At 50.3% G+C, this 21974-nt stretch overlaps 1 protein-coding gene and 1 long non-coding RNA gene across 34 annotated transcripts in view; one reads left to right on the top strand and one right to left on the bottom strand.

The window, feature by feature from the left end:
- The window catches only part of MICAL3 (microtubule associated monooxygenase, calponin and LIM domain containing 3), a 232361-nt gene that overhangs the window by 163715 nt on the left and 46672 nt on the right, over positions 1-21974 (bottom strand). The window lies entirely within an intron of this gene.
- LOC144331971 (uncharacterized) lies at positions 6801-13935 on the top strand. Its single transcript, XR_013399629.1, has 2 exons — positions 6801-8377; positions 12709-13935. It is a non-coding gene; the product is annotated as an uncharacterized LOC144331971 (long non-coding RNA).

The raw sequence follows: 21974 nt of genomic DNA, 5'->3' as shown, positions 1-21974 counted from the left end.
ACAGAAATGAATGCCCAGACTGTACGGAAAGGTCACCTGCGACCCTGCAGTGTGCCCACTGTGAATAGGCAGGGTGGCACAGCCGGGAGCGCTGGATCAGGATCAGGAGACAGGGATCTGGCCCCGGGGTCCGTCATTTAGTGAGCCGCACAACCTCTCCACGTCCATCTTCATGCTTACACGATGACAACTATGACCCGAGCTCCATCTACCTTACTATTGTGGGTGAAATTCAGCAATGGAAAGTGCTTCACACACTGGCAAGTATCATAAAGGCTCTGAGAGATACGAGTCCCTGTATGACGCTCCTCCTTTCATGACACACTCTGCTGCTGTTGGATCTAGTACTCATTATCCCTGCTTCCCCAAAGGAAAAACTCAGGGCACAGAGAAGAAACATGACCTTGTTCAGGTCAAACACCAAATCCATGACTGCTGAGGAATAAAATGACTGCTCAGGGTTGCCATGAAATCAAACACTCTTCCGTTACGGAACAATTAGAGAATAATCTATTAACTTGCCTCTAAAAACCAGTATTTAAAATTTCTTTTTTTTTTTTTTTTTTGAGACAGGGTCTGGCTCAGGCATCCCAGCTTGAGCGCAGTGGCACAATCTTGGCTCACTGTAACCTCCGCCTCCCAGGCTCAAGCGATTCTCCTGCCTCAGCCTCCTGAGTAGCTGGGATTACAGGCACCCGCCACCACACCCGGTTAATTTTTATATTTTCAGTACAAATTTTGTATTTCCGTGTTGGCCAGGCTAGTCTCGAACTCCTGGCCTCAAGTGATCCACCCACCTCAGCCTCCCAAAGTGCTGGGATTAGAGGCGTTGAGACACCGCGCCCGGCCTAAAATTTCGTAAAAGTGCCCCACAAGAGCCAAATCACTTAGAACTCAAGTGCTGCTATGTGATGCATGAACACCCAGGGTGGAATGAACTGCAAGGATGGGAACGAGGCTGTAGCACTGGCTCCATGCTTACTGGACAACCCATCCTGGGAAAGGATTTGGTTTTCTTTTCTGTACAAAGACAGGACTGGACTAAGTGATTCAACCTTTTGTTAGCAGCCTATCCCTAACACCTGGAACAAGTAAGCACTGCTCTAAGTAGGGGCAGGTGCCCCCAACCTCCCAGCAACCCCTTCTCCTCGCCAGACCCCTCCAACACAACCTTGAGTTTTCATTTCCTTGAGAAACCTCCAAGGAAATCCGCAGCATCCAGCCCACAGGCCTGTACAATGTGGCATATCAGCACGCGTGGCTCCACTGCCCCTGCTCTCCCAGCCTCACCCTCGCCACAGGCCTGGAGTTGAAGAGGCAGAACTAAGTCAACCTGGGTCCACTGTGTGGGGGAGAAGTAGCAACAGAAAGAGGGAAGAGGCCCAGGAAGCAGCCAATCACACACTATAAAACACAAAGCAGCCAATCAAAAGCTATAAAACAAACACCAAGCAGCCAATCACACGCTATAAAAGACCAATCAGCCAATCACATGCTAGAAAAGACCAAGCAGCCAATCACATGCCATCCGAGCTCCCACAGCCTGCTGCGAAGGCAGTGGGTAGAGGGGTCCACACAGCCAGGGCTTCAGAGAGGCCACTGAGCACAACCCGGGCGCCAGTTCTGCAGGACCTGCCTGATGTGGAAAAGACTGGTCTGTGCATGAAGTCCCGGAAAGAACACTGGGACTTGGAGCCTCGGTTCGATCCCAGCCCTGTCCATGTGGCTCTTGGGGAGTTCTTAACCTCTCTGTTTCCTTTTCGGGCAAAAGAAGACTATCCAACAAAGGCTGGAGATGACGACAACAGCGACTCTGCCTCCCATCCCTTTGGCAACTTCAACCAAAATCCTCTGCCCAGCGGAGCTCAGGAACACAAGGTGTGCACAGCCACTCCAGCCCTGCACACACGGTTTGCAGCGGGAAGCACTCTCCCATATCCTTCCTCGATCAGACTGAGGCATCTCTCTCCAGGCCCCTGAATCTGGTCTGAAGATAGACAGTAACATTCAGCCAAATTTCTCTTGTACCTGTCGGGCCTGAACCAGACTCCAAAGGAAAAATAATAAATTACTCCACTAAAATACATTGAGCACAAGAACCTCTCTGCAACCAGCCCTAATGTCAGCTCCCAAATAAGGGCTGACTGCACGCCCTTTACCCCTTCCCACCTCTGAAACAACTTCTGGGGAGTGCGGTAGGCAATGCAATTGGATGTGAGCCAGGAGAACCCTTCCCTGGGAAGATGGGACACAATCTGTCCAGAAAGGCCAGGAGTAAGGCCTGGGGGAATGTCCAAGCCCCCTAGAAGGCACTCTACCTTGGCTGTCCTGCTGTCTGGACATGATCTCTCTGGGACATGGGGGCTATAGGGGACATCAGGGTGTGGGACATTAATACCCCAAAGTCCAACAGACAAGAAACTCCTTGCTCTAGTGTTGAACAAAGGAAGACTGGCTGGATGTGGTGGCTCATGCTGTAATCCCAGCACTTTGGGAGGCCTAGGTGGGCGGATCACCTGAGGTCAGGAGTTTGAGACCAGCCTGGCCAACATGGTGAAACCCTGTCTTTACTAAAAATACAAAATTTAGCTGAACGCAGTGGTGCATACCTGTAATCCCAGCTACTTGGAAGGCTGAGGCAGGAGAATTGCCTAGACCCAGGAGGTGGAGGTTGCAGTGAGCCGAGATCGCACCACTGCATTCCAGCCCAGGTGACAGAGTAAAAATCCTTCTCAAAAAAAAGAAAAGGAAGAGTCATGTAAGGGGCATTCTGGGGAAAGGGTGTGACATTTATATGAAATATATGAGGTGAGACAGATGTAATACAGGAAACTGTGAAAGAAGATGGGAAACTCCCCCTGCTAGAATAGAGGTTCCATGGGTATAGAAGCTTTTCGTCTGGCTTACTGCTATCATCCTTAGCACCTAGAACCTGTTAAGGAAAAAATTATTTGGTGCTACTTGTGAGAATACAGTAAGGAAGCACCACTATGGTAGGTACAGGGACCATTGCAACAGGGCCTTGCAGTCGGGGACAGAGACCAGATTCAACTCCTAACACTGCATGGACCAGTGGGAATTCAAAGCCAAGGAGCAGGTGGGGTCAGTGCATGGAAAATCACCAAGAGGAACATCGGGGGAAGGAGATTCTGGCTCAGCCAACCTAACAGGATTCTTGCTGAAGACGGGCCAGGGTGATCGGACATCCCCTGGGGCATGGGGAGGGTAAGGAATACATCAGATATAGAAGATGAGGGTTTCTGGCTAAACCAACTCAGCAATGCTCTTTGCTAAAACTTGATTTTACAAGGAAGTACATAGATGGGCCTAGCGAAAGATTCAAAAGGCTGGCTAAAGTTTGGCCAGGCAAAGAGGCAGCCTTGTTAAACCATGCCACAAACACCATGGACATGCCAACACTTGATGAACAAATGAAACAGGGCAGCAGAATCTCAGTGTGGTTAAGGGCAGAGGCAAGCGAGTCAAACAAACTGGATTCAAGTCTTTTCCCTTTTTTTTTTTTTTTGAGAAGGAGTCTCTCTCTGTCGCCCAGGCTGTAGTGCAGTGGCGTGATCTCAGCTCACTGCAACCTCGCCCTCCCGGGTTCAAGCGATTTTCCTGCCTCGGCCTCCCGAGTAGCTGGGATTACAGGCGCACATCACCGCGCCTGGCTAATTTTTGTATTTTTAGTAGAGACGGGGTTTCACTATGTTGGCTAGGCTGGTCTCAAACTCCTGACCTCAAGTGATCCTCCCACTTAGGTCTCGCAAAGTGCTGGGATTACAGGTGTGAGCCACTGCACCCAGCTTCAAGTCTTTTAATTACTTACTAGCTGTGTGACTTTAATCAAGTTATTCAGCCTCTCTGATAATACCCACACAGCAGAATTCTGGTTAAGGATTAAATGACAATGCATTTAGCTACTGAGAATGTCCAGCACACAGCAAGCTCTCAGTAAATGGTGGCTATTCACTGTGATCACCTCCTTTCTCCTGCTCCACGCCTTCAAAATCTCCCTGGTTTAGGGTAGAAGAGAAAAGCAGGCACCATAAAGAATCCAAGGATCTGTCCGGGAGAGATGCTGCAGCCTGTTCCAGCCTAACCCTCTGCCACAGGTGTGTCTGCCCTGCCCCCAACACCCGCTCTTATCCCTCTGTTCCAGTAAAATCCATGCTCCTCCATCCCACTCTCCACAGGGAACCTTCCTCGTGTCCTCCCTGTTGGGAGGGGACGTAGCTATCAGTAGGCTGAGGAATAGGCCATACTTAGCCAAGGCCTTGGAGGAAGCTGTGTGTGGCAGGGAAAGCAGACTGCATCCAGAGAGGGCCCTGGCTGAGAACCACTGAAAAGCCAAGAGATGCCTACACTCACTTACACACTTGTTCCCACCTTCCAACATCCCATAATATGCTCATTTAATTCTTACAAATTAACACTTTCTCAAGCTGATCCTTGGAACAGCATTTTCTAAGATGAACCCCACATTTCTCTTGACAGCTGCATTTGCTATGCATCTCAATATGTCAGTGACAATTTCCTGGACAACTTCCAGCCTAGAGCGAGAGGTGGAAATAGATCTCACGCCTGAAAAGCCCCAGCCAGCGTCACAGAGCTGCCAAGCCTTGGACCTGGAAAAGATCTGAGAGATCGACTAGCTCACTCAGCTGAATGTTTGCTCCAGGGTTCCTCAGGACTTGAATCCACAGAGATTTGTAGGAATTTCAGATTTTTAGTCATAAACCAAAATCTTGGACCATTAAACGGTGTTTGTGAATGTTTACGAGCACAAGGGAAGAAAATGTCCAGGAAGAGGGGCTCTTGAGAGAGTGTCCTCTGAAATTCCTGGTCTCGTAGGAGAGGCAGCTGCAGAAGGGAGCCACAGAGGGCACACACATGCCTGTATCAGCATCTCATGCCGACATCTGCACTGGCTGGACCCAACATGTTCAAGGGTGCTGCGTGCTCATCCAGAGCCCACTACTCCGGGGCCCCATGGTGCTAAGACATGGGGCTAAAAGGGCCACATGTCAAGATCACAACTTCCAAACAGAACCAGACTCAGAAAGGGGATGGGGAAAAGAGCCCAGAAACACAGAGGCAGCAACCTCCCAGGTATGCCAAGCTTCGCACTGACACTGCTATGGTACCTACAGAAATCCATGCACTTCCGGCCAGGCGTGGTGGTTCACGCCTGTAATCCCAGCACTTTGGGAGGCCGAGGCGGGTGGATCACCTGAGGTCAGGAGTTCGAGACCAGCCTGACAAACATGGAGAAACCCCATCTCTACTAAAAACACAAAATTAGCCAGGCGTGGTGGTGCATGCCCGTAATCCCAGCTACTTGGGAGGCTGAGGCAGGAGAATTGCTTTAATCCAGGAGGCAGAGGTTGTGGTGAGCCAAGATCGCACCACTGCACTCCAGCCTGGGCAACAAGAGCAAAACTCCGTCTCAAAAAAAAAAAAAAGAAAGAAAGAAAAGAAAAAAGAAATCCACTCACTTCTAACCAACTCCTGCACTGTGACAACGACTTAGCTCCAAGAAGAGCAAAGGAGAGCTGCGAGAACAGCCAGCCTGTGTCTGGAGGGAGGACTGCTACATGCATACAATGCTCAGCCCCTCTTGATGGCCACAGGAGACAGGGCAGGCAGAAGTGGACTCACATGAAGCAGAAGGTGCTCACGTGAGACACTACAGAGACGAAGTCAGACACCAACTGGAGAAAGATTTCTCTCTTAGTAACAGTACCCCAGTCTTACTAGAGCCAGTGATGCACTCGTTTACAAAACTGCATTTCTCAACCTTCCTTGAAGCTAGCTGTGACCTTGTTTTCTAGGTTCTGGTTAATGAGATATAAGCATGAGTGTGTGGGTCTTCCTGAAAGACTCCTTTAAAGGAGTCTCTCGCATAGAAAAACCTTTTGTCGGCCGGGCACGGTGGCTCACGCCTGTAATCTCAGCACTTTGGGAGGCCGAGGCGGGCAGATCACAAGGTCAGGAGATCGAGACCGTCATGGCTAACACAGTGAAACCCCATCTCTACTAAAACTATAAAAGTTAGCCAGGCGTGGTGGCGGGCACCTGTAGTCCTAGTTACTCGGGAGGCTGAGGTAGGAGAATGGCGTGAACCCAGCAGGCGGAGCTTGCAGTGAGCTGAGATCGTGCCACTGCACTCCAGCCTGGGCGACAGAGTGAGACTCCATCTCCAAAAAAAGAAAAAAGAAAAACCTTTTGTCTTTCTTTCCATTTCCTCCCTTTGGTGTTCGACCTAGAAAGAAAAGAAAGATGGCTGGAGCTCCAGCAGCCATGCTTTGTCATGAGGTAACCTTAAGGATGAGGAAGCTATGTGCCATGGCAGTGGAGTTAGGTCAAGTTGAACTCTTACCTGTCAATCCGTAGAGTGGACCACACAATCACCAGACTTTAGCTGGCAAGTCCAGGTAGAAGGAACGAGACAAAATCCTGATGGCCATGCAGCTGGCTATACTAGCTCTGGGCTTTCCACCTCTAGGGTCCTTTTACATAAAAAGAAAATCTTCTTTCATGCTTAAGCCACATTTTGCAATTTCCGACTGAAACTAATCTCAACTGATAAAAAATCTGAATAGAAAGCTTTCTTTACTGAGAGCCTGGGCTCGGTGACTCACGCCTATAATCCCAGCACTTTGGGAGGGAGGATCACTTGAGGCCAGGAATTATAGACCAGTCTGGGCAACATGGCAAAACCCAGTCTTTACTAAAAATACAAAAAATTAGCTGGGCATGGTGGCGTGCACCTGTAATCCCAGCTACTCGGGAGGCTGAGTCAGGAGAATTACTTGAACCAGGAAGCAGAGGTTGCAGTGAACCGAGATCAAGCCACTGCACTCCAACCTGGGCAACAAGAGTGAAACTATGTCAAAAAAAAAAAAAAAAAAAAGAGAGAGAGAGAAAGAGAAAGAAAAAAAAGAAGGAAGGAAGGAAGGAAGGAAGGAAGGAAGGAAGGAAAAAAAGACTTTCTTTACTAAGAAAAGCTCTGAAGAAGATGAAATGGTACAGAGTCACAGGGAGCCTAGAGAGACCCCACCACGGCAGCTTGTTAAATGGTGCCTGTATATGGAAGACAGCCGTGGTAGCTAGAGTTTCTTAAGTGGCAAGCCCTGCTACTAAGAAAAGAGCAGAGCTTTCCTCGGGGAGTTAGACCAAGGAAGATTCATCCCGAAAAACCTAAAAATTCCACATTACCCGTAACTGAAATCTTAGGAAAATACCCAGTGAATTGGCATAACATGATCTTTTAGTGGACCCCAGATAGTATAAACCTATAGATTTTCCTCACCAATTAAAATAACGTGGACCCCATTACAATTAACCTATGACGCTTTTTGGATAGCTTATCTTCTACTACCTCCTGCAGAAAAACCCTCCCTATACAGAATTCAACAAATCTCCTCTGTCCATTACCTCATCGGCCAATACTCACCCTTGCTAGGGTCACTTTGGGTCCTCAGGCCATGTTGTTAATTGTGTTCTGTTCCCTAAAAAACGGTCAGAGAGACTGAGTTGAATGCACTCAACACACTGATGATGATGGCAGATGGCCAGAGGCAGTTATGGAAGAAAGAAAAGACAGTGGGGCCACAGCTCAGATCTGCCTTCCTGCTAAGGCATCCCCTCCACTGGCCTTGGGCCTCAGCTGCACCCCATCCTCACCCTCATCCCGTTAAAGCTAGAGAACTGGCTCCCCTATCCCAAAAACCAGAGGGAGCCCTCAGCAGGGTAAGTTGAATCATCCATCCATGGCGTGGACCATAGCACCACCACACAGCAGCCAGCAGGGACAGAACTGACCACAAGAAGTGGGCTGAAGCGGGGCAGCCCAGTCTCAGGGCCTGTGGTTTTTTAGTTTCAGGGCCTGTTGTTTTTTAGTTTCAGGGCCTATTGTTTTTTAGTTTTTTGGGCTTTTTTTTTTTTTTTTTTTTTTTTTGAGACGGAGTTTCACTCTTGTTGCCCAGGCTGGAGTGCAATGGCGCCATCTCGGCTCACCGCAACCTCCACCTCCCGGGTTCAGGCAATTCACCTGCCTCAGCCTCCTGAGTAGCTGAGATCACAGGTGCCCACCACCACGCCCAGCTAATTTTTTCTGTATTTTTAGTAAAGACAGGGTTTCACCATGTTGGCCAGGCTGGTCTTGAAGTTCTGACCTCAGGTGATCCACTTGCCTCGGCCTTGCAAAGTGCTGGGATTACAGGCATGAGCCAGCGCGCCTGGCCTGGTTTTTTGTTGTTGTTGCTTTTTTTTGAGACAGAGTCTCGCTATGTAGCCCAGGCTCACTGCAAGCTCCGCCTCCTGGGTTCACGCCATCCTCTTGCCTCAGCCTCCCAAGTAGCTGGGACTACAGGTGCCCACCACCACACCCAGCTAATTTTTTGTATTTTTAGTAGAGACAGGGTTTCACCGTGTTAGCCAGGATGGTCTCCATCTCCTGACCTCGTGATCCGCCCGCCTTGGCCTCCCAAAGTGCTGGGATTACAGGTGTGAGCCACCACGCCCGGCCATCGGCCTGGATTTTTTTGAAACAGAGTCTAGTTCTGTCATCCAGGCTGGAGTGTACTGGTGCAATCTCAGCTCACTGCAACCTCTGACCCCCAGGTTCAAGCGATTCTCCTGCCTCAGCCTCCCAAGTAGCTGGGATTACAGACACCAGGCCCGGCTAATTTTTGTATTTTTAGTAGAGACTGGGTTTCACCATGTTGGCCAGGCTGGTCTCGAACTCCTGACCTCAGGTGATCCGCCTGCCTCAGCCTCCCAAAGTGCTGGGATTACAGTCATGAGCCACCACACCCAGTCTCAGGGCCTGTTTTATATGGAGTATATTCTAAACGCAGCCAGCACCAGTGGAGGTTTACAAAGATGACGGCCTATGTGTGGAAAAGGGTGGGGTTGGGGGGGGCAAGACTGTTTTTGTTAGTAAAGAATTAAGTAGGTTAATTCTCCCCATAAGAACAGAATCCTTCTGGGACAGAAAAATAAAGGCAAATAAAGGCGGGGGCGGGGGGGAACCTGGAAAGGGTACAGAAAAAAAAAAATTAACTGAATGGAAGACAGACCTTATAAGGCAAGGCTGAAAGAACTGAACTCATTTGACATGAGATGAAAAGCTCATGATACCTTCCCTACCTTCAAGACTCAACAGTATTCCAATGCCTAGGAGTGGACTCTGTAAGCAAAGGGCACTAGTCTGTGGATAAACTGATGAGCAAAAGGAGGCTTCTCTCTCAGCCTCATGGGGACACAGGAAGAGAAGGTGTGCACAGAAAGCAGCACCACGGTTCCAGGCAAGGCGTCCTCCCTCCAGGCTGAGTGAGGCTGTGGCTCCCTGCCCCAGCACGGCTAGCTCGCTCCCATTCCCACAGCAGCTTCCGCAGCATCTCTTCATGGGTGCTGTTCCCCCTACACTGTTGCTGCGTGCTCCGCACTAGGCAGTGAGCTCACTAGGGGCCAGCGATTCATATCCTCCTCCCTGAGTGTGTAGGCCTCTATGTACATGCATGTGCATGTGCCCTGAAGCCTGGTCCTAGGACATAATGGATGCAGAACAAATGAAGTCAGCAAATACTTACTGTTCACTCTATGTGCCAGGCACGGAAGGCAGAAGAGTGAACAAAACAAAAATTCCTGTCCTCATGGAGCTTCATTCTAGTGAGGAGACAGGTACCACACATGTGAACCCAGCACATGGGAAGGAAACACGTGCCCTGGAACGCCCCGCCCAGGAGTGTGTGTGGGAAGGAGACTCCAGGAGCTCTGTGGAGCTGTTCTGGACCTGTTCAGGATTGGCAAGGGGCTCCAGGAGTGGATCCTGTGCGTGTGAGACTGTGTGCCCGTCCGCTTAGGGAAGGACCATGGGGGTGAGAGGGTGGGGGGAAGGAGGTCAGATTTGACCTGGGGGCCTGCAAAGTGGGGAAGGAGGACAGGAAGTGCTAGGCTGTGCCGGGGAGATTCTGAGGTGAGCAGGAGCAGAGCAAGGACGGAAGTAGCCGGCACGGGGTCGCTGGGAGTCCTCCAGGCACGGAAAGAGCACACGCTCAGCAGGAGGTGCTGGGACACAAGGTAAGCGGGGCAACCAGACGTGCGGGACCTGGTAGGCCACCTGGCAGCTTTGGCTTTGACTAGGGTGCGAGGGGAACCACTGCAGGAGTCTGAGCAGGGAAGAATGACGTCGCTACCGTGTGTTACCAGGGCTCCTGGTTGCCAGCTGCCAGCACACCTTGAGATGCCAGGGTGGGCATAGGGAAGCCAATCTGGAAGTGCCCGCAAAAATCCAGAGAATGGCTGGCGGCGGCCTGGCCTAAGAGTCAGTGTAGGTTGTAAAGAGAAGCCAAACATGAAGGCAGGAATGACAGGACCTGCTAACGGATAAAACATGAGGTGTGAGAACCAGAAGGAAAAGCAAAGATTTCTGGTCTGAGAACTGAAGAGATAAGTGAAAAACAAGCTAACAAAGCACAAACATAAATCTCCTTCCCGCTGGGTCCTACTAGAGGCAGCAGAAAGGACTGAAAAACCTGTGGCCATTCTCACTGGGGGAGCGTCAGCCCTGGGCAATGGTCACCTAGTGGAGGCCCCTTTCTCCCTCAGATCTGACCCGGGGGGTGGTCAGTTTCCAAACCTGCCTCCTTCCCCCAGCCCTCTCACCCCTATGGTCCTTCCCCAAGCAAATGGACACCTAGTCTCACACCCATGGGATCTGCTCCCAGAGCCCCTTGCCAATCCTGAACAGGTCCAGAACAGCTCCACAGAGCTCCTGGAGTCTCCTTCCCACACACACTCCTGGGTGCCACCTCAGGAAGCAATCGTATCTCCAACATGGCAGGAGGTGGCCCAGACCTGGGGTGTGCGTGGGAAAACAGGACCTGCACCCCTAACCACTCTGGGGCTGGGCCTGCCCTTAGCCATTCTAGAATTAGCACCCCTTCCGAGGCAGGCCCACCCCACCCCCACCTTGCTGCTGCCACCAGCACCATGGCCTGCCTGCCTCCAGGTGCTCCTCTTCACCACCACCTCACCTTCCAACGGGCAAGCGGTGGGGCTGTGCAGTACCACAAGATTAGCCTTTAAAAATATCTGCTTGGGGTTTCCTTTCCTAGGCGAATCCATACAATCTATTTCCTAAACATTCAAACTAAGAGAGACTATAGGACCTACAGAAAAACGGGTTCAGAATGAGGCAAAAATAGGAAAGTGCTTCTTACAGATAATTTTCAAGGCTGGAGAGAGGGGTAGGTCTGTCAATCAAGCGCTTGCTGACTGTACGTATCATGTGACGACTGCTGGGAGAGGAAAGCGAGACATCATTCCAACCCTCCAGAAGCTCAAGATCCTGGGGAAAACTAACGTAAGTGCGAAAGCGAACAAGCAAACATTTCCTAAACTGCACAGCTGGGCTGTTCGGGGTACAGGGTTGGGTTCTGGGAAGGAACAGAGAGGGCCACTCAGGGAGAGGAAGCACAGTGTCAACGGAGCATGCACTCAGCAGACACTCGCAGGCTGGGCAGAGGCAGAGAAGTGGCACTGCACAGGCAGGCAGCTGACCCAGGGCTCTCAGAGCCAGGTAGGAGAGCTGGTGTGGGACCTGGGGGCAGGACAGGAGCCTTCAAAGCCGCACCGCCCGACTGCAGCCAGGAGGGTGGCATCAAGGAAGATGGAACTGTGGCCAGGCCACTTCCAAGGGTGCTCGAGCACAAGAAAAAAGGGGACAGGTTAGAACTGTGGTAGTGAGAACCAGAATTTAAAAAGGGAGAGTCGGCCGGGCGTGGTGGCTCACACCTGTAACCCCAGCACTCTGGGAGGCCAATGCAGGCGGATCATGAGATCAGGAGATCGAGACCACGGTGAAAGCCCATCTCTACTAAAAATACAAAAAAATTAGCCGGGCATGGTGGCGGGCACCTGTAGTCCCAGCTACTCAGGAGGCTGAGGCAAGAGAATAGCGTGAACTTGGGAGGTAGAGCTTGCAGTGAGCCAAGGTCGCGCCACTGCACTCCAGCCTGGGCCACAGAGCGAGACTCCATCTCAAAAAAAAAAAAGAAAAAGAAAAAAAAAGGGAGAATCATTCGGCAAATTTGGAGCACTAACTATGGCAAGTGTAGTTTTAGGTGCCAGGGATAAGCAATTTCCAAAGACCCTTTGAAGAGAAATGAAGCAAATGAGCTACACAGGGCGGCATAAACACCAGCTACTGGTGTTACTCACTGCTTATCTGTATCCTGTGAAGGGGCAGGAAGGTCACAAACACTTGTTGTTTTCTAGGTGCCCAGGTTGGTTTTGAACTCCTGGCCTCAAGGAATCCTCCTGCCTTAGCCTCAGGAGCACACTACTATGCGCAGCTAAATTTTTTTTTTTTAATTTTAGAGACAGGGTCTCACTATGCTGCCCAGGCAGTCACGAACTCCTGCCTTCAAGTGATCTTCCGGCCTCAGCCTCCCAAACTGCTGAGATTAGAGGTGTGAGCCACCACACCTAGCCAGTGAGAAACACTTCTATTCCAATCAATAATGTAACTTCAGCTACAACCTTTCTAGACACAGATGTATTCATGTTTTTTTGAAACAGGTCTCACTCTGTCACCCAGGCTGGAGTGCAGTGAGGTGATCTCAGCTCACTGCAGCTGCCGGCTCCCAGGCTCAAGTAGTCCTCCCACCTCAGCCTCCCAAGTAGCTGGGACTACAGGCGTGTCACCACGCCTGGCTAATTTTTGCATTTTCGTAGAGACGGTTTCGACATGTTGCCCAAGCTGGACACAGGATGTTTAAAGGAAGACAGGGACACCCATGGCGTGAGATGAAATGACAGCCATCTCCATTCTTTAATGACAATGATTTTCCTCCCCTTGCCTTCACATAAATGCAGGGGAAGGACTTGACAGTCCCTATCTCCCAAGCACTGAGGCAGGACAGCTATGAACACATGATGGGCCTCCGTCGCCGGTTCCTTACCCTGCCACGGCCAAGCACCATCCTACCTCCATGCGACCCCAAGGGGAGGAGGACAGTGAGCATCTCTGACACCCCTTGGCACTGAGGTAAGACCCTTCCTCTGAGCCCGTACCCCCATCAAAGTGCTCCATAAGCCACAGGAGTCACCATAAACTTTGCAAGTGGATAATAAAGTCAGGCTCCACTGAAGACACAGCCACCGGTGCTGATCCAGCCAGGAGGGTCGCTTCTGCATCTCCTCCTACTCCACACCCACATGAATCCCACAGGACGAGCATCGCCTTGCAAGGTAAGATGCCCTGGTGCAGACAAGGAGCCGCTTTACCCATCAGACTACCAGCTCAGGTTCAAATAGACACAAGGTCGTGGGGACATATTTTAAGGACGTGGTCCCTACTCTCGCTGCATTTATAATACACAGTATAATCTAAGACCCTCACAAATTTTGTAACACAATGGCAATAACCACCATTACTGGTTACCAACTAATTGGTACCATTAAGGTAATAACAGGAAGACTTCCTTCTGGGCCTTCCTCAAAGGCAGACAAAGGTTGGTTTGCTTCCTAATCCTAGTCTCCACGACATTACAAACAAAGGATTCAAAATGGTGTTACTACTGGAGCTGGAATTCCGTGTTCTAACAAGAATAAAGAAAAGAGCCGATCAAAACCCAAAAAAATCTGCCTCTCCTCAGCTCAAGAGGAGGAAGGCCAGCCTGCTGGTGCCCTCTGTCCCTGCATTCCACAGCACCGGGCTCTTCCCTCACATTCGTATCTGATACGGTTGAGGCCAAATGCACAAAGCCCGTCTCCCAGTCATGTACACAGTAGCTGCTGGCTGAGGACGCTGCTGCCAACACCAGAGGCCTCAGCGAAGAGCCCTGATTCTTACGTGACAATCTGCTTTTGGGTCCCGGCACTATCTCCGCACACAGCACACGTCCAGTGTATCACCGACCAGCCCTAACCGGGCGAGGGTGGGGATGTCAAAGAGATGAGCTCCACAGGACTTTGACCCCACGCGAGATTAAAAATTTAAAATCAAACTCAGGCGTTTCTGCCATCTGTAACCCACCTCCACATGAGAACCTGCTGACAGTACGTTTCTGTGGGTAGAGAAATCTGGTCCACAAATAAGCTGTCCCTTTAAAGATCTGCAGCAACTGAAAACCAGCTGGATTCTGGTACAAGCCAGTCCTCAGAAAGCAACTCTCACTTCATCTACAAGGGATAAAGCCCAATGATTTTGAGTCTTGTTTTAAAAAACAAAGCAAAACAAAAACCCCGAATTGCTCTACACAGATAAATGCTGGGGCACTGGCTGGTTCAGGAACGAGGGGCTGGGGGTTTTCAGAAGCAGCAGCCGCACAGCACTGCGGACCGTAAGTGCATCGCTAAACTGAAGCGTGGTGGAGGTCTGGGAAAAGGGGAAAGCAAACACTCCCAAACAGAAACGCCATCGCTGAAGGGGCACAGAGCAGGTGCGCAGCTCCCCGTGGGGGCTTCGTACCACTCAGTCCCAGGGCAGATCCAGCAGAGCTGGCCCTGCCCCGCCCAGGTGTCTCCCACTCCCTGCGGTAGGAAGTCCTCTGACAGAGGGAGGAAACTGGGCCAAAGGAAATCCATGCATCCTCTGCTCTCCTTTCCCTCCCTCCCCTTCTATTTAAAAAGAAGGGAGTTTGAGACCAGCCTGGACAACAGAGTGAGACTCTGTCTCTACAAAAAAAAAAAAAGAAAGGAACTATTTCTGTGCCTAAGAATGGCTGTGCTTACGAGAGTCCTTCTGTATCAGAAAGCAATTACTGACTTTTTACAGGATTGCAATAATACCTGGAACTCCTAAAAGACCCTAGAACTGGCACAAGGGTACCTATAATTTCAATGCTTAAGAGAGGCCCTGAAGGAAGGTCACTAACACAGTGATTAGAGATGATTTCTTACCACACATCAGACAGTCTCCATGCTTTGGTCTCCTACCTTCGAGAAAGCCCTGACTCCATCCCAGGGACTGCGGTGCTGGCGCTGATGTAGATGAGGCTCCCAGGAATAACTGCAGCTATAATGTATTCATCACTTACTACTGAGATACTGATTCTCACTGTGAGTTAAGTATTTAATACAATGATCAGCCTGATATGATAGACAAGAAAAAGGAGACACAGAGAGGCTAAGTAACTTGCCCAAAGTCACACAGTAAGAGCTGACACCTGATCCCAGGAAATCTGGAACCATAAACACTTAACAGCCTCCATAGTAATATCTGCTATCATCTTAATCCAGAAACCACCCTGTAAGTAGTTATAATTATCTGCAAGTTACAGATAAGGGGGAAAACAGAATTAAGAAAGGTCAGGTCACTTATCCAACTAGTAAGCTATAAAGCCAGCAGTCAAAAATCCAGGTCTCCAACCTCCACGTTCTCTGCCTTTTCACCGCACTGCACTCCAGGGTGGTTTGACCAACCAACGTGGAACTTCCGTATAGACAGCTGTTCCCAGGACCAGAAGAAATAATACCGGGCCACGGGGCACACAGGCAATGAAGAGTCAAGAAACACAAACTAGAGAGGAGTCTGAGGCAACTCCATGCCATGCAGGATCTGCCATCTGCTGCCAGCTTCATCATTCTGAGACAGAAACCTCATCCTGCCACGTCCTGCTTGACAACCATACACATTTCCTTATCATTCACTGCTTCATGCCTCCCGCCGAATTTCCAGTCCCTGACTCTGGTCACCCAGCTTCATCCCACTTTCCCTGAAATAACTGCCCTCCAAGGTGGCCTCACTGCCCGTGGGCACATTCCACTCCCTCAGGCCTGGGTGTGCTCCCCACACCTGAGTGCTCCTCCTCCCCTCTCCAGCCTTATTCCAGAACCCCGCAGAAGACCTGCCTTCTTCACGAAGCCTCCATCTCTTCTCCTTCTTTCTGAGCCCCTCCACCCCCTTACTCCTCTTTTTTTTTTTTTTTTTTTTTGAGACGGAGTCTCGCTCTGCCGCCCAGGCTGGAGTGCAGTGGCCGGATCTCAGCTCACTGCAAGCTCCGCCTCCCGGGTTTACGCCATTCTCCTGCCTCAGCCTCCCGAGTAGCTGGGACTACAGGCGCCCGCCACCTCGCCTGGCTAATTTTTTGTATTTTTTAGTAGAGACGGGGTTTCACCGTGTTAGCCTGGATGGTCTCGATCTCCTGACCTCGGGTTCCGCCCGCCTCGGCCTCCCAAAGTGCTGGGATTACAGGCTTGAGCCACTGCGCCCGGCCCGCAATTCAATCCTTATTCATATCCAGACAGTATTGTTTGTATTGTTTCTGTTTCTCCAACGGAATATTCCTCAGGGGAAGAACCATGACCAATCCTCAGGAGACGAGGGTAGCAGAGGACTTCAGAGCACAGGCTTGAGAGTTGGACTGAGATTAATCCTGACTCTGCCACACACTTGGCTGTTCAATTCCTAGTTAACTCCCCTGCCAATGGTGATAAAGACAGTACCAACTGTATAGGGTACTTCCAGGAAGTAAATGACAGAATGCATTTCTAAAGCACCTTCCATGATACCTGGCAAAAATGGTCCATGAGTAATTATTTCAATGATTATGTCTCTGCCCCCAGTGTAGCCTGAGGCTTACTGAATGTGCAGCAGGAGCTCAGGAAGCAGCTGCAATTAATTGACAGAAAATTATTGGAGGTTAGGGGTTACCTGTAAAAACTAGACAAAGGAAGAAAAGTAAGAGGGATTTCAAGAAAGTAAAATAGCAGATGGGAATGGGTAGTGGAACAGGGGAAATCGGATCCAAGGACTAAGTCAAATCTGTAAGTACTTCCTGGGCACTCATGTGTGCACGCACTCCAAGGGACATCAAAGGTAGGTGAGACAGAGGTTCCACGGACAAGGGCCACCATCCAGCTAAGCGGTCAACCAACACACACTGAAAGAACAGAACACCTGCAGCACAGATGCAAATGAACAGGATGGCCAGCGTCCCTGGTCTATCCTGGCAGGACGACTCCTTTTCACCATCAGTGATTTTGTTATCTTTATGTGATAGAGGCTGTTCCATACGACCTATTGGTTGAAAATAATGCCTAACAATCAAAAAGTTACTAAGAATTCAACATTCTCCCGTGCATTTGTATTCTGTTCATCACAACGGCATCTACGTACACTGCAAAAAAAGTGGAACACATATATTTGAGGCATTTACTCAAGCAACAATATTTGATGAATCTGCCCTATGGATTCACAGTCTTGGCCACCGGGCAGTGTGCGTGCAAACCACACACACATACACACTCAAGCCTACAGCATGGGGATCCCACTGACAACAGCTCAGAAGAGAGGTAAAGGTTAAGGACAGGCTTCTAAAAGATTCAGTTCAATAAACATTTATGTACATATTATAATAAAAATGAGGACCAGGTGTGGGGGCTCATGCCTGTAATCCCAGCACTTTGGGAGACCAAGATGGGAAGATCACTTGAGATCAGGAATTTGAGACCAGCCTGGGCAACACAGCGAAACCCCTTCTCTACTGTAAAAATGAGTAAAAATTGGCTGGGCATGGTGGTTCACGCCTGTAATCCCAGCACTCTGGGAGGCCGAGGTGGGCAGATCACAAGGTCAGGAGTTTGAGACCAGCCTGAGCAACATGGTGAAACCCTGTCTCTACTAAAAATACAAAAATTAGCCAGGTGTGGTCACGTGCACCTGTAATCCCAGCTACTCAGGAGGCTGAGGCAGGATAATCGCTTGAACCCGGGAGGCGGAGGTTGCAGTGAGCCAAGATCGCGTCATTGTACTCTCCAGCCTGGACGACAGAGCAAGACTCCGTCTCAAAAAAAAAAAGAGTAAAAATTAAAAAAAAAATTTTTAATGATGCTTGTAAAAATAGGTAAATAGATGCAAGTTTCACAGAAGAAAGGGTGGATCTGAGATCCTGAAGCATGAGACCAAGTTCAGCAGTGGGAAGAGGAAAGAAAGGAAACGGAGAGAATTCACATTCCCGGCCAAATGAGGACTCTTGTAAAAATATATGTACTTTTCTCTAAAGGACAAGAAAGAAATGTAAAATGACGGCCGGGCACAGTGGCTCACACCTGTAATCCCAGCACTTTGGGAGGTCGAGGCGGGTGGATCATGAGGTCAGGAGATCGAGAACATCCTGGCTAACATGGTGAAACTCCGTCTGTACTAAAAATACAAAAAAGTAGCCAGCATGGTGGTGGGCGCCTGTAGTCCCAGTTACTCAGGAGGCTGAGGCAGGAGAATGGCGTGAACCCAGGAGGCGGAGCTTGTTAACCCGGGAGGCGGAGCTTGCAGTGAGCTGAGATCGCGCCGCTGCACTCCAGCCTGGGCGACAGAGCGACAGAGCAAGACTCCGTCTCAAAAAAAAAAAAAAGAAATGTAAAATGACGAGCAGCCTGCAGATCATGCTGCTTGGCTTGGTCTGGAGCCGACAGGCATTGTGGAATGACAGTGTCCGTCTTGAGATTAAAATGAGAACTCCTTTGATCTAGGCAAGACACATGCTTTTTTTTTTTCCTTCTTTCTTCCTTCTTCCCTGCTGCCTTTACTCCTTTTTTGGCTTATCTTAGAAATGATTTAAGGCAACACGGGCCCTTGATCTGTGAGGAGGGTGAGGCAGGACTGTTACTCTGTTCTGTGGAATTCTAGAAACTTATTTTGGGACTTTGGAGGTATTCACTTTTTCCTAAGCTCTCAGAATCATTTTTGAGAAGCAGCCAATGCTGCCAGCCAGAACAGCTGGGAGAAGCGCAGCGTCTAGGACGGCCTCTTTGCCGACACCCCGGGATGGGTGCATGCTTCCCCATGTTTTAGAGAGGACTGCGGCTCTCAGCTCTGTGTGCTGGGATGCTGTCTGTGACTTGCCTGAGAAAATGCCTATGGAAGGAGTGTGAGGGCCTCGTGAGGTCACGTCCATGAAAGGACTGGGAGCTCGTCAGAGGAGAAGGGTGCTCTGAGGTCATAGTATAGCTGGTAATCAGACTTCCCTTTGGTCCACATCTCTACCCTGGCTGCCAGGATTCACAGTGTGTGGAGGGACTGGGCCGTTGCTCCAGCCCCTCCAGCAGGTTAGTAGGCTCTGTGCCACTGTCCTCAGCAAAGTCTCCCTGAGCGGGGTCTGTGGGCTCTTCTCTCGGCCCCGCCTTCAACACCCACCTTTCTCAGCCTGGTGAGAAGGGAGAACAGATGGCTTCCCCTCCACTGTCCCCCGCCCACGCTGTTGAATGGGATTTGAGAGTGGACGCCAGGTTCTAAATCTGCCGTTCCGTCCATCCTTGAGTGAGCGGCTGACCAGCTGCGGGGCCATGCTCAGAGGGTCTTCGTGTTCCGCCACAGGGCCCACTGGTCCTTGAGTGAGCGGCTGACCAGCTGTGGGGCCATGCTCAGAGGATCTTCGTGTTCTGCCCCAGGGCCCACTGGTTGGAGGCCCCTTTGGGAGTCAGATAACAGAACTCTGCAGTCACGGCTGTGACCGACTCACGATGTGGCAGATGGGCTTCTGTGCTTTTTAGTTCTCATTTCCTAAGAAGCATCAGGTTTTAGCAGTAATACGTATGTATTTTTTAAAAATCCGAAATCGGAAGCAGAATTTAGCAATTCCCCACCACTTCCTGTCTGTGTTCCCTCCCCTAACACCTGTAATTCCTGGCACACAGTAGGTGGCTTAAATAGGTCCTTGAATTGGGGTTGGTGGGAAAAGGCACCAAGTCCAACTGTCTTTCCAAGCCATTTAATTGGGCAGGATTTTTTTTTAATGTGGAAATTTTTTTTATCTGTTATGTCTTTCCTATTTATCTTGTCCTTGATTTCAGCACCCCACCCTGCTTGCAGGCAGCATTTTCTAAACTGTGTTCCATAACCTGTTAAAAAGTCTTCTGGATGCCGGGCATGGTGGCACACACCTGTGATCCCAGCACTTTGGGAGGTCAAAGTGGAGAGACTGCTTGAGCTCAGGAGTTCGAGACCAGCCTGGGCAACACGGCAAAACCCCGTCTTTACCAAAAAAATACCAAAAAAATTAGCTGGCCATAGTGGCATATGCCTGTAAGTCCCAGCTACTCAGGTGGCTGAGGTGGGAAGACCACTTGAGCTCCAGAGGCGGAGGCTGCAGTGAGCCGAGATCACGCCACTGCACTCCAGCTTGGGCAACAGAGCAAGACCCTGTGTCAGGAAAAAAAGGGGGGCTGGGTGCTCATGCCTGTAATCCTAGCACTTTGGGAGACTGAGGCAGGTGGATAACTTGAGGTCAGGGGTTTGAGACCAGCCTGGCCAACGTGGTGAAACCCCTCCTCTACTAAAATACAAAAAAATTAGCTGGGCATGGTGTTGCGCGTCTGTATTCTCAGCTACTTGGGAGGCCTCAGCCTCCTCGGCCTCAGCAGGAGAATCGCTTGAACCCAGGAGGCGGAGGCTACAGTGAGCCGAGATTGCACCATTGCACTCCAGCCTGGGTGACAGTGCAAGACTCCATGTCAAAACAAACAAACGAACAAACAAACAACAGGTCATTCATCTAGCACTGACTGAGTCGACCAGGCACCAGGCACTGTGTTGGGGCTAAGCACAGAATGTGAACAGAACTCCTATGTCTCCTGTGCCCCAGAGATGGAAGCACAGTGGTGGACACAACCATTTGTATAAAAACATCAATACACAGGTACGTCCATACTGACACACTGTGAGAAAAAGAACAGCAGCGTAAGAGAAAACATCAGAAGGGGCCCCCTGGCCCTTCAGGTGGTAATGAAGTGGTATCCAGTCCGACCCGGGAGGGGGGATGCCCAGGGAAAGGAGGAGCCTGCAGGTGCTCCTGCAAGCTGTGCTGCAAGGAGAAGCAGCACAGGTGCACAGGCAGGTGACAACAGACATGGCCTTCCAGCACCACCGGCCAGTGGGCTCAGGGCTCAGTGAGAGAGGAAGAGGAGATGGCAAGGCAGGCAGGCCACTCCACACAAGGCCAGGCAAGGCCTCTTAACGAATCTGGATGCAAGGGCCTCGCTTTTTTCTCCATCTTTCATTGTCTGCAAGCCCAATGTGCTCCTCAAGGCAAACACTAAGAATATGTGCTCATTCAGCAAATCAGTTACAAACCAATGGCTACTTAATAAGCAAGGTACTGTTAAAATCTTGGCCCTCAAATTTTATAATTTGGTTTGTAGAAAAAAGGAACCAGACCATCCCATCCCATCTCAAACAAAACACAAAAAATCTTGAGACAAGAAAATATATATCCTGAGGCAGTATCTGATTAAACACCAAATGAAATGCTCAAGTCACATGGTCCACTGGAAGGGGAAATAATTCTCAGGTAAGCTGGTGATGATGGGTTTCCCAAAGAGGGTGGGACTCCAAGTAGAAACTGAAGTCTGGGGCGAACCGGGCTAAGCCACCTGGGAGGGTGGGCCAGGCACACGGAACAGGTGAACAGACATACGGGAGTAGGGACAGCAAGGCACATTGGGGAGGGGTAAGCACATAGAAAGGCTGAACCCCCCTACAACACACAACAGCCCATCCCGGGCAGCTCACCCCCATCCTCAGGGCCTTGGAGGCAGAAGGAAGATTCCCACAGGTCAGGACCCTGGGCTGGTCTCCCGGCAGACACACTTTGGGGCAGCAGGAGAAGGAAGGTGGGTAGGACTGTCTGCCCCAGGAAAAAGGGCAAGGGCAGAAAGATATGGATCTTATTCACTGTGATATAAAATTAAGTGCCAAGGAGGGAGAGGAAAGGGAGGAAAAAGAATCCAAGTTGTTGTAGTATTGTGCAACTGAAATTCCACGCATAAGCCAGGAAATTCAGAGGCCACAGTTCCCACAGCAGCTGTAACCTGACCCGTCAGCATAAGTAGCCTTTGGCACTGCCAGCCCCCAAGCGCCCGCAGTCCCGACAATGCCCGCACAGACCTGCCCTCAGGCCCCTGTGCGTCAGGCATGTCACGCCTTGCCCAGTTGGGCCCACATGGGCTGCCCACCTCCAGCT

Source organism: Macaca mulatta, chromosome 10 (genome assembly GCF_049350105.2).
Source record: "Macaca mulatta isolate MMU2019108-1 chromosome 10, T2T-MMU8v2.0, whole genome shotgun sequence".
In the NCBI taxonomy this organism is placed as follows: domain Eukaryota; kingdom Metazoa; phylum Chordata; class Mammalia; order Primates; family Cercopithecidae; genus Macaca; species Macaca mulatta.
The sequence above is the reverse complement of the archived record's forward strand: the minus strand, read 5'-3'. Positions and strand labels throughout refer to the sequence as shown.